The sequence below is a fragment of the Silene latifolia genome, chromosome 9 (genome assembly GCF_048544455.1).
Source record: "Silene latifolia isolate original U9 population chromosome 9, ASM4854445v1, whole genome shotgun sequence".
NCBI lineage: Eukaryota > Viridiplantae > Streptophyta > Magnoliopsida > Caryophyllales > Caryophyllaceae > Silene > Silene latifolia.
Window position 1 is genome coordinate 23,958,732 of NC_133534.1, and position 13,525 is coordinate 23,972,256.

A 13,525-nucleotide genomic window follows, 5' to 3' on the forward strand; every position below is an offset into this window, starting at 1 on the left:
AAGGATTTGTGCTAGGGCGTGGGGACCCTAAAGGAAAGCATCGGCGGGAAGGAGACCAAATATAAGTTCAACTTAAGGGGTAACCAAGGTTTGGGTGTAGGAACTCTAAGAAAAGGTGATCCTAAGGAATATGATCCTAAAGGGAAAAGGTAATCCTAAAGGAATATGATCCTAAGAGGAAAAGGTGATCTTAAAGGAATGTGATCCTAAGAGGAAAAGTGTATGAACTCTAGGGAGTTTGGGAACCTAAAGAGCTAGATGTGTGAACCTGGGAGGATTTGGGATTCTAGGGTTAAGTTTAGGAACTACTAGGTTACTAATTCTTGTTTTAAGTGCGTGCGTTTAAGCTTTCTTGAGGTATGAGAACTCCAAAAGGATTTATGGGTTTATGAACCTAAGGATGTTGTTGTGGGAGCTTAAAGGTTTATGAACCTAAAGGAAGCGATTTTGGGATCTAAGAATCTAGGGGTAAGAATCCTAACTTTGGGTCTACGAACCTAAGGAATGAGGCCTTGGCTTGGGAACTTCTGGAGAACGACACCCTGGTCGAACTCCGCGGGGAAACAAGAAATATTGAAAACAGCAGGACGTCGGTAGAAACTGCTGGGGAATCCGCTTGCGTCGGTCTCAAGCGAACTCTGGCAAAACTTGAGGTTGAATCTGCTTGCGTCGGTCTCAAGCGAACTCTTGTTGGGGAATGACTCTGTCTGGATTAAATCATTTCTGGAAAATCTGCTTGTATCTGCTTTCAAACAAACTCCGTCTCTCGAGAAGTGCAATCGGCTGTCATGAACTCTCGCTGGGGAATATATTGACGACTAGGAACATCTTGATCGTCATGGAAGAAATCTTGAGTGAGCAATACTGCAAAATACTGCTGCGCTGGGGAGAATGAAGACTTGGGTGAAGCCCCAGTCGGAGCGAGCACTGCTTCTGATACTTACCTGCATGGATAGTAGCCACACAAGAATGCAATCTAGTATATGCACGTAAGCGGTTATCACATGGACCTCGAATGAGGAAACACATAGGTTTTGCAAAAGGCGTTTCTTTATAAAATTTGTTTAAAACTTGTTCAAAGAAGTTTGTCGTTCGTAACGCGTTATGCATATTCAATGGGCTTTACACATGTGACTGACGCGACGTAGACCTTATGCGGACGTGAAATATAGATTTAGGTTTGAATGACGCGACACTAACTTAGATTTGACGCGACACAAGGATGACCTTGACAGACTTTGCTTAAGTATGCGCAACCCCTAGCCAAGTGTGGGTAACAATGCATATCAGTTCCAAAGGTAGAAGAATTGCAAGAATGATGAAGGCATATAAAGGCAAGGCATGAGCCATGGATCATCTGTCTGCTAGGACTTTTTTCACCACCGTTTGCTGTAAAAGAGACCCCTCTTGAGGCACGATGACTTGGAGAATCGATCTAAGATCTTTGTCATTGTCCGGACCGAGTACTAACTAGACTTAGAGGAAAAAAGGAAAGGTGGCATCTTGGAAGAGAAGCCCCCAGGATGAGAAGATGGCTCTGGAATTTCGGTAAAAAAGAGGCTGGGCGACAATAAGGAGCCCCCAGTATAGAGGTGTTGATTGTAGAAGGGGTGTTAATTTGAAAATTGGGATGGTTGATAATTGAGGTTGGAAGTTGATGGTTGAGATTGAAAGTTGGAAGTGGGGATGGTTGTGTCCTTGAGGACTGCCTACGTATTCACGTGAAGTGAAATCAAACCAGATCGTAGTTCTGAGGTTTGGTTAATTTTGTTTGGGTGTTGCGGTTGTATCCTTTTTGTGTAAGAAAGGACTGCCTACGTATTCACGTGAAGTGAAATCAAACCATGCTCGTAGTTCAAGTGTGTGCCTAAGCTATGTTGTTAGGACCTTAAAGTGCAGGGGTCACAAGGGTAGTATTCCTTTGGTGACTCGAAGAACTGATTTGAGATAACTCCCTCTGATCATAGACCAAAGAGGTATAACTAATTTTGTAAAAATTTCCTTGTCGCGTGAGCACACTTAGTGGACCCTAAGGATGAATATGGGTATGTCCCGTCCTAAGTAGCAAAGTATTGAAGACTCCGTGTATGGGTCAAGGTGAAACTGGATTGGATATTTGGAATGTGGAGCTCGGAAATAAGAGGCTTTGATGAACAAATCTCTGGAGCTTCGATTTTGTGGAGTTAAGTCTTGATGGGGTTATGGCTTGTAATGTGGCTTGGAAATGAAGTCTCCTGGCTTGATGTAGCCTGAGCACATATAGGTAGGTTAAAATGACGTGGGTTCAAGTTTCCATGTCTTGGCCCTAAAGGATAGGTATACTTGACGAGCTTGAGAGGATTCTCAAAATTCCTAACTATCTCCCCATAACGGTCTCGAGAAGGACTTAGGGTGTGTGATGTGTGAAAGGCTAAGTGGGTGCTAGCTGACCATCTTCATTGATGTCTTGATTCTACCTAGACTTCAGCAGTATTCTATATAGCATTTGATTTCAGGCTTGTTCTTGATTCAGACTCGGATTCTTGGTCTTGAACTTATCTCGGATTTTGCTCAGATTCTTGATTTAGGTTTTTTTTTTAGGATAACGTTGACTTTGGATATCGACTCGTTTGATTGAGCCTTGTTCTTTTGGCTCTTTTGTCTTGGATTACGGGCACAATTGCGGCTTCGGATATTGATCTTGGGTTCTCTTGATTGAGCCTTTGTCTTTGATCATGGCTCGTATCATCTTGGACTTTCTTGTTACCATGGATTTGGGTCAAACTAGCACCTTTTGATGTGAAACGGGTTGGTCTTTTAGTAACATGGGTTGTTTATTGTGGGAAATGGGCTTGCCTTCTGTCATGGATCGTTAACAAGGGAGACGGTCTGGATTCGTCCTAGAATCTCTTGAGATATGCTCGTGCTAAACTGGGGTTATATTGTGGTTTCTATTGCCAGACATGGAATAGGTAAAGAAAGAACACGGAGTTTCAGGTCCTCTACAACTTGAAATGGAACATCATCTAAGTGCACTCACATCGACTTGGAACGTGTGGTTGTTGTTCATTTTGAAATGTCTCAAACCAATTCTTGTTGTCACAGGAAACGGAAGAGATATGATTGAATATGTGGATTGAAAATTGTATTTTTATTGAAATGGATAATAAATGTATTTAGCATAGACTTGAGAAGACACGTGACTCGTGGGACAGCCCCCAGGTTGTCACTAGAAATGGAAATGGACACGAAGAAAGATACTAGAACAAATATGAGATAGAAAGCCTAAAACTCGGACTCGGACTCGAACTTTGACTCGATCCTAGAACTAGACTCGTAATCATCGGCCCACGCTTGAACATTTTCTCTTCCAGCAACGGGCTTCGACATCCGGCTTTGAGCATTCACCCATTTGAGCACCTCGTCCTCATCATTGGGAACATTGGAAGGATAACAGTCAAGAAGAGTTTCTTGATAAGTGGTATATCCATGAGGATTGTCCAAGCTACCTTGTGGGTTAAAGGTTGAGAGGGACAACCTCCCGCTTTCGATCATATCCTGAATGACATGTTTTAATTTGTAACATTTCTCTGTATCATGCCCTTTGCCTCTATGGTATTTGCAGTAGGAATTCCCATCCCAGAACTTGGATTTCTTTTCGGGTTCGGGAGTAGGTCCTATAGGCTTCAACATTCGTCGCTCCATGAGTCTCTGAAGGGCATCGGTGTATGTAATACCAATGTTGGTAAATTCCTTAGGAGATGTGCCTTTATTTTCGGAAGCCTTTGTGAATGACCTTGAAGAGTTGTTAGGTTTCTTTGATGAAGGCTCCATGAGGTTGCCTTTGTAGATTCCGATTCTTGGATGAGAAGAACTAAGAATAGGTCTTCCATTTGTTGCTTTCTCCTTAGGACTGTCAAGTTGAGGGTTTGCGTGGACACTTTTCATTTTGAGAGGTTGGGCATCAAGCTTCTTACCCATTTCAGCAAACTGGTTTTCCATGTTGGAAAGCCGAGAGTTTAGAGTACCAATGGCTCCCTCTATTTTGGAAAATTTGTTGTTAAAGGCCCTGGAAAGCATGAGCATTCCATTTTGGATATCGTCGTCTTCAAGCACGTTGATTTCTTTGTCATCACGAGGATCGAGGAGATGAAAACAATCCAGGAATGATTCTTCATCATGTTTAGTGATATTGGACCCAAGAGGGTCGGTCTTCTTGGATTGGCCGACAGAAGGTGGCTTAGGAAGCTTGCCCTCTTCGATCATATCTTGGATGGTGTGTTTCAAGAGAAAACACTCTTCGATATCATGACCTCTACCTTGGTGATATAAGCAGTATTTGTTGCCCTTCCAGAGGTTCACCTGTTTCTCCAAAGGTGGATCCGGAGTCGGACCTATTGGATGTAGCTTGCCTTGGGCAGAAAGTCTCTTCAAAGCATCGGCATAAGACATGCCTAAATCGGTAAGCACCCTTTGATGCCTCCCAGGTTTCATTTCAGCTGTTTTCGGCTTTCTAGGACGATGGTTATTGCAAGAGGTAAGCTTCGGATGACCTAGACTAGAGGTTTCTCTAGATGGCGTGTTCTTTTCCACCATTCCATTTTCAAGGGTGAGGACGCGAATGCTCAAATTTCCCACTGTAGCTTGAACTCGTAGGACCATGGCATAAACATCTTGGAGAGACACAGTGATTGTGGCTTGAACTTCTTCGTGACTTTGTTGATTGACAGGACTTGCTGGATTCCTACTCGACAGAAATGACGCGCATTACACTCGGTTCGACATGGGATCACGCATACTAAGGCAACAAACAAAGGAAGGGACAATATGACACATCTAGACTTGACTTGTGAACTCGTGAAATGTCGTGAGCGACTTCTCGTGTTTGAATTCACGGTGTTTGACCTTGACCTTTAGACTCGAGTGTTGACTTTGACAGAGTGATGTTTATGTGATTGACCTTATTGACGGGATTGATGACACGTGTTGATTCTGGACTCGAGGTTTGCTTATAGGTGTTAAGAAGACTTGTTGTAGTTTAGACTCAAATATGAGGCCCATTGAGACTCGTGTGTTAAGCCTCGGAACGTGTGACTCGAGTGTTTAGATCCTAACTGAATTGGGGTAGGGGGTCCAAAATGACGGCGTGACGCCTTAGGATTTGACTTGAACGTTGAAAAGACCCAAAATGTAAAGGAAGACGGGTTCATGACTCGACGGAGTTCCGACTAGGACATAGTCCGTTTGAACTTTGACTCTAACTTAGCCCAATTGAATTTACATATTTACATTTACATGGTTGGAAAATTTTTGATTAAAACATTCTTTTTTGGTTTTTTTTGTTCTTTCTTCTTTTTTGTTTTTTTTTTTGGACTTTTTTTTTTTCGTTTTTCTTTTGTTGTTTTTAGTTTTGAAATGGGTTTTAGGCCCGAAGTTTGACTTGACATTTGGACAGAGTTTTAACTGGGCTTTGCGCTAATCTAGGCCCTATTTCGAAATTCTTGTTTGAAAAAAAGGATTTTTGATTTTTTGAAAATTCGTCATGGTTTTGTTTAGAAGTGGTGATCACGTAAGGTTTACACATTTATACAAGCATTATAACGGGATGCTGAGTGCATTTAAAAGGGTTTTGGTTTAAAGGGTGGGTTGCCATACCGAACCATCAAACCCGAAGTCTGTGGAGAGGCTCGTGCCAAACAAGAGTAAGGCCGATTCCTAGTCCATTTCCTCAAGTAGTGAAGGCCCTTGATACAAACAAGAGTAAGCATCATGGTATGGATGACGTCAATCGCTATCCATCCTTAGGCCCAAATAAGAAATAGGACCGTTTAGACGGGACGATTGGTCGAATGGGTTGGGTTGGGCCTAGGATGGCCGAATAAAACGGTCTAGGAAGACCGAGTTATGAAAACCGACAATTGTCTTGTACAAACTTATTCCCTAACCTTGTTCAAGTTTCACCCTAGCTACACGTAAGTGTATTCCCCAGCTGAGTCGCCAAACTGTGGACAGCGGGCCGCCCACGGGGGCGCTTGGTGAAGGTCGAAAAACAAGCGTTTGCATTTTGTATGGAGTCGCCACCAATTTTTGTGGGAAATTGGAACCGTTCGAATACCTCGTGTCATGTCAAGACACAAAGTAGTGACATGAACACTAAGCAATCGTTACCCTTAGCATTCTATGTCTAGAATGACTCTCGTGGATGCCAATGAACACGGGTGCTCACGGAGATCTGGAGTAAGGGGTGAGGGTACGTATTAGGAAGCTCTTTTGATCGAACACCTAATCCCGCCCGCCTCGATAGCGGCCTCTACTAATGATTAGGGAAGTTATTCGTACTCGATATATCGTCGGCTATATGCATGCAATGCAACATCCATAGATTAATCCTAACATGTGAGAATTAACACTATGTCGGTTGACACATAATTAGCATACAATTGGGTCGAAGTTGGAATTAATGTTCAATTACATGTGAAAGCATACAAATGATACAAGGAATACAATAATTATAAATTACAATAATGAAAATTACATTAATTACATTGGGATAGGCGATTTATGTCGAAAATACCTTTAAAACGGATAATTTGAGAAAAAGGAATAAAAGAAGAAAAGAAATAAATTAACGAACAGAAATTAGGGCGATAATACGATTAATAGTAGATTAATACGTAAACTAAATAACTAAGTCAAGGCAGAAACGGAGTTCAGAGACGAACTCGGCCCAGAGAACAAAGCAGCAGAGCTGCGTCCTTTGGAATAGGCGCAGCAGACGCTGCGTCTGTTCTTGGCTCAGTTCTGGCTGTGAAGCCGTATTTGCAAGCCGTTAATGTCAATTGATGCATTTAAAGGATGATTAAATTATTTACTCGGATGAAAGTGATTAATATGTTATTTAACATGTGAATGGGTCATGAAAACAGTAAAACATGAATAAGACGGAATTAAGATGGATTAATTTACATGAATGAACGAATAATTAACGAATAAATAAACAAACAAACTAATTAGATTAAACATGACGAATTGATGACGAATTGATGAAAAACAGATACAAATATGTCAACGGTGAATTCCAGAGACTCAATATGAATGAATTGAATCTCTAAAACCCGAATTGAGTTTAATGACGAAAACCCGCAAATATGAGATTATAAGGGATTTAAGTCGGATTTAAAGACGGATTAAACATGTGGAGGAGTGATGAATTATATACATGTGAATTATTGATGATGAAGAATTAAAGAACAAACATATGAAAACAAATAAGGAAGACGGAATTACAGAGGACGAAGAAGAAGAAGAAAGAAGCGAGAATCGGCGGCCCTCACGAAGAGGCGCAGCAGAGGCTCGCGCTCCTTCAAGAGGCGCAGCGATTCTTTGCGTCTTTTCTCGACGTCTGTCTACTGGAAATCCGTAAAAAAGGGTTTTAAAGCACGGTTTTAGAAATCGGTTTTAATGGTGTTTTCGACATAAATCTTACAATGGTGATACGATAAATAAAATACAATAAATAAAAGAGGAATTATACACCCTCAGACTTACATGTTGACGGAACGAGATGAACTAAGATATCGACTAGTGATGCTCGACGCGAATGCAAAGAGAGTGCCCTCGTAAGAGGAAAACGATTGATTAATTAAGTTGATGGAGTGTAGTTGGTCAAATTGGTCGGTCATGCAACGAAGAGGCTGGTACCCAGAAGGATCCGAGCTTACGTGGTCGGAAGTCCAAGCACGTAGGCGCCAATTAGTAAGAACGAAGTCTAGAATGCAAAGGGAGAAGAGAAGGGCGGACACTCGCGTGAGAAATATGAGGAACGAAGGCTCCTATTTATACTAATCACACGGAGGAATTATGGTAAGAGTTGGATACGGAAGGAAAGATCCGGAAATAACCGACTTAGGTTAAAACACAGAAACTTGGACAAAAAGAAAGCCCTGGGAAAAGGCGCAGCAGGCACTGCGTCCCTTGGAAGAGGCGCAGCACTTGCTGCGTCCTTTCCCGGGTAGGTTCCTCTGCGCGTAGAAAACGCGTTTGACAGCCCGTCGTATTTTAGGCATAACTTTCTCTACAAGACTCGTATTTAGGTGATTTCGGTGGCGTTGGAAAGCTAAGAAAGAGATCTATAACTTTCTGTGAAATAGGCCTGACCCAAAAAAGTCGTTATGACCTCGTAAAATGGGCCTAAAGCTCGGGTTGTCATTTTAACTAAATGAAATGCACATTTTGTAATGTAAACTCTTAGTTTAGCCCAAAGAAGTGACATGGGACTCAAAATGAGATATAATCTCAACATTTTATGACATCCTAACCTTAGGTAGACAAGCACATTGCTTTGACTCGGGATTTGACGGTTTTAGGAAATGAAGACGGTTTTTGACCCGGACTCCAAATGTACTCTAATTACTGCCAAAACGACCGTATCGGGACGTAGATGACAACTAAGAGGTTGACATTAATATTTGAGCAATCACTTGACGATAATCTTACGAACTGTCACAAATCGTTCCGCGTACCAAACATGCGGCCCAATCATCACCGGGTGGTTTGCGGGAGGTGCAGAAACGAGGTGTCTACAGAAGGAAATTGCAATGATAATAGATCGAAGTAAAGAGTAGAAATACCGAATACAAGAGAGTAGCAATGGAGTAATTAGGTTTTTAAGAATAGAGTTCTAAGAGAAAGAATGAGAGAAAAAAAGGAAAAGTTAGTCGTTCTCAGATCCAAAAACTAAAGGTAAGAGAAGTGATACTTTGTTCTACTGCCATCACCCTATCTACTCTAAAGATACGAAATAAAATATCTTTGCGTAAAATACTCCAACGGCAGATCCTACTCGATCGAGCAGAATGAAATCACTCGATCGAGGAAAATACAAACCAGACGTCTCGATCGAGTACATTAAGTGCTCGATCGAGGAACCAGGAAACACCCCATCTCGATCGAGTACAGTAATAACTCGATCGAGGATCTTCAGCAGCATATAGCATTCGATCGACCGGTTTCAGCAGCCAACTTGGTCGATCGAGCTATATTAGCACGGATAAACTCTTGAACACCTTCCGAAGCCACTTCACGCATCTCTAAATAACAAATTCCAAGCTCCGATTCTTCCTTCTTCAAAATGCATGCGATTGGGACAAGTTCAGGCTCAATTTCACTCCTTTTCGGTTCATGCCTGCAATTAAAACAAGACAAACCAAAGTATACTATTCGGGGCCATTTGTAGCTAATCACTACATGAATAACACAGAAATGCGTGTAAATATAAGGTAAAAACTATATACAAAATACACGCATCAAATCTCCCCAACCCAAACCTTTGCTTGTCTCCAAGCAAACTATAAATGCAACTAAAGACAACTAGTAGAACGGGAACAACTTACCAGCTACAAATTGTCCACCCAAGCCAATTTAATGCAACAACCAACAAAGTGGCTAATGGCAAGTGCAAACGAGTTAAATCAATGTTTTAAACTATTGAACCGTTGACCTTGCAGGACTCATAAATATCAGACTCTCACGGGTCGTTCATCACACAAATTAAGCACAAGTTGAGTATAGAAGAATGAGATGGAAAGAAGTAAAGACACTCACCTAACTCGACCTATAATAACATGCATGCATCTAACATGAAACCAATTTCTTCCGACCGTACATATGCATTCCAACCAATCAGGACCAAGACACGCGCCGAGGACTTAAATATAATTTGAGGCGAGGCAAATGGGTAAGAAGGGGCAAAATAAATTTGGATAAGTGGAGGTAAAGTCAAGCTAGTACAACCAATACCAAATAGTAAACTCTTTCCGCTTCGCTACTCAATACAAAATGTAGAACTGTGCCATTATGGCAGAACATCACTCACATCAACAAAAGACTCCCCATAAAGAATAATCATAAGCATGAGAGTATTATACAACGATCTTTTTCATATGTTGTTTTTTTCTTTTTCTTCGTCATTTTTTTCTTTTCTTTCGTATTTTTTTTTTCAATCTTTTTTTTTTCATTCCATTTTTACAATTCACCTATTCAATTCATAACACCAAATTCAGATCTTTCAAAGTGAACCAAATCGATATGGATAACAGCATACCCGCAAAAAATACTGAACTAGCTTGACAGGGCTGGCTAAGTTTAGATGTAGTTAGGGGGTCAAAAGGCAAATTTGGCTAATGTGAAGTTAATGGGTAGTAATGAAAGAAGGGTTGTAAGTTACCTCTCCACGTGTGTCATGATACGTGCATTTTGTATAGTCTTTTTAGCCTATTTTAGCACGTATTTCCATGTACTTTTGTACTGTTTATATTGCATTATGCCCCGAATTGGCTACTTTGGTTCGTTTTGTCTATTTTGTAGGAATGAACCTGAAAGTAGTGGAATCGTACCATTTTTGCCCTATTTTTCATGCATTTTGAGGAGACGGGATTTTCAGAGTGAGATATTGCATTGGGATGCGTGAAGGAACGGTCTACGAAGCAGTCGGCTACAAGTTGGAGCTGTTTCAGAGGAAGAACACTCGATCGAGGACATTTATTAGTCGATCGAGTGGTTTTATTGGCTGAGGTGGTCGATCGAGCTGTTTATCCTACTCGATCGACAATGCTGGAAATCAGAGTTACTCAATCGAGTAACAATTTTGGCCGATCGAGTAACAATTTTGGCCGATCGAGTAGCTTACCTGCAGAAGTCCTCGATCGAGCTGTTTCAAACTGCTCGATCGAGTGGATTAGTGTTTCACGGGCCTTAATTAGTCCGTGTTACTTATTTTAGTTTATGGACTTTGCTTTTCTCTATTTAAACGCTTAGTTAATTAGGTCATTTACGTTTTTACACATCTTTTATACATCTTTTCACTGCAAAACACTCTATTACGTTGCTTTCTCTTTTCCCGAAACTCTTTCACTGTAAGTTTTGCTTTCGGGTTATTTGCTTGGATCTCGTTGTTCTTTACGCCGGAATTCTCGCGATTGAAATCCTTCTCTTCTTTTAATCTTAATTTCATTATTAGTTGTTTTAATTACTTGTTCCTTTATTCCTTAATTTCTGCCCTAATTTCTTTTATGCAATTTTATTATTATTTCAATATGGTTATTATTAGTTCATTCAATATTATTAGTCTTGACAATATTAATAATATGAGTAGCTAATTTAATTCATGTTGGGACTAGGAGATCTACGGTAGAATTGTGACGATGTAGCGAATAGGTTAGATGCTTATTTGTGAGATTCTGTACCCATGGCAATTTAATTGTATTTACCGACTTAGTTGAGTGCACGCTTCTAAGTTACCCTTTAATCTGGTTAAATTTAATCCTGGATCGGAAGATTGGACTAAATAGACCTGCTATGACTAGTAGACTACCCTGACGAGGACGGAAGTTAAGTTAGTGGAAATCTAGGATAGAAAGTGGACCGGAAGGACCTTTTAACATTCGTCTCACAATGAGTTATCTAGACTATTTGCAGTTGAGTCATTAGGCTACCGTAGTGAACCGAAATCACGACATGTTCTCTCTTTATTGATATTCTCATCTTTGTTTTCTGCCTCTTTATTGCTCTCATTTATTTATCTTTCCCTTAGCCTTTATTAGATTAAAAAACCAAATTTACAACCCTCCATATTGTGACCGAATAGACGGACTCTTTACAGATATATTGCCTCCCTGTGGAGATCGACCTGACTTCCTTAGCTATATAGTTAGTTTAGTTAGTTATTTTTGATAGGTATACGACCGCCCTGTCAATTTTTGGAGCCGTTGCCGGGGAGGCAATTTTCCTATCTGTTTTTTGTTTCGTCTATTTTATCTGTCTCAGGGAATTTTTATTCTTTGAGACAATTCTTATTTATTTTCTTTCAGTGCTGTGTATGCCCAGGTCAAACAGGTTGGAGTTAGTTTCAGCTGATTCTGAGCCAGAGAGACTCTTCAGGCATAGACTCCGTCTGCAAAGAGAATCACGAAAGGAAGAGTTGAGTACTTTTGAACCCGAGCTTCAGCATTTCCTATTTGCAGAAGACCCGTCTTTAAAAGAAGACAATTTCGTTCTATAACCCAACCAGTAAAGATGCCGAATATTGCAAGTCATTTTGAGCCTAAAGCATCATTTATTCCCAAAGGTTTCAATCTCCAGACTAAGGATGGTAATACTTTTGACATCCGTCCGTCCTATATCAATCTGGTGGAGAGAAATCTCTTTAGAGGTGTGGCAGGTGAAGACCCGAGGAAGCATATGGAGGTCTTTACGGACTACTGTTCTACTATCCCCGCCACAAAGGGGGTAACTCAAGAAAAGATTAAGGAAGTGTTGTTTCCCTTTTCTTTTACTGACTCAGCCAGGGATGGGCTGACTGATTTGGACCGCACGGTCGCAGGGATCACAAACTGGGAGACCCTTGCTCTTGCTTTTTATAAGAGATATTTCCCTCCGCAGCGCACCAATCAGCTGAAGGCAAAGATTACTAGTTTCAAGCAGGCACCTAATGAGACTTTCTATGAAGCTTGGTGTAGGTTCAAGAGGTTGGTGAGGTCTCTTCCTCATCATGGTTTTGATCCGTGGTTTCTGTCCAATCAGTTCTACAATGGGTTGTACGATGACCACAGTGCTATACTTAACGCTTCGTCCAACGGAAGATTTCAAAATAATACTGATGATGATAAGGGATGGGCCATTATTGAGGAGATGGCGACCCATTATGCTGAGTATGGGAACCAAAGGGACGGTATTCGAACAGTTCGCGCGGTTGATAAGGCAGTCGTGGCTCAGCTGGAAGCCATGAATGACCGTTTTGATAGGTTAGAGCTGCAATCTGCTGGGGAGCCTCAGACGGTTCATTTTCTTACTAGATAGGACACCGTCACATGTGAGAGGTGTGAGAGCAATGACGGTCATACTGCTATTGACTATCTTACAGATAAGGAACAGGTCCTTGCCTTCTAACAATATAGGCAAGGAGGGGGTTCCTACTACAATAATCAAGTGGCAGTCCACCCCAACTTGAGGTGGACAAGTCAAAATGTGCTCAATCCTGCTCCTCCACCGCAGCAGCAGCAGCCATATGTCCCTCCTCATAAGGCTCAACAAGGCTTTCAAAAGCCTCCTTCCTTTCCTACACCCAATCACGGTGCATCATCTTCTGGTGGGGTAAGTGAGCTATCTGAGTTGAAGACGATGTTGCAGTCTTTGACAAAGCAGTAGCAGCTAAGTGAGAAACAAAAAGAAGCATCCATTAAGTCACTTGAAACCCAAGTTGCCCAGTTAGCCGCGAACCAGTCCACGAGGAAGCAAGGTCATTTGCCGTCACAAGCCGATTAGAATCCACATGAGACGGTAAATTTGATAAATTTGACAAGTGGTCGTTCTTATGAAGGACCAAATTTGTCGATTTCAGAGGACAAATCAGACCCGAGGAAGCTGTTTAATGATGATGAACAGTGCACTATTGATGAAAACGAGCTGACAATGAAGAAAGTGCTCGATCGACTGGTTTCAGGGGGTCGATCGAGGAAAACTTATGAAGAAAGGACTCGATCGAGTGAAA

At 41.3% G+C, this 13,525-nt stretch overlaps 1 non-coding gene across 1 annotated transcript; it reads right to left on the reverse strand.

The window, feature by feature from the left end:
- Positions 1 to 12,427: 12,427 nt before the first annotated feature.
- LOC141603867 (small nucleolar RNA R71) lies at positions 12,428 to 12,533 on the reverse strand. Its single transcript, XR_012525709.1, has one exon. It is a non-coding gene; the product is annotated as a small nucleolar RNA R71 (small nucleolar RNA).
- Positions 12,534 to 13,525: the final 992 nt, after the last annotated feature.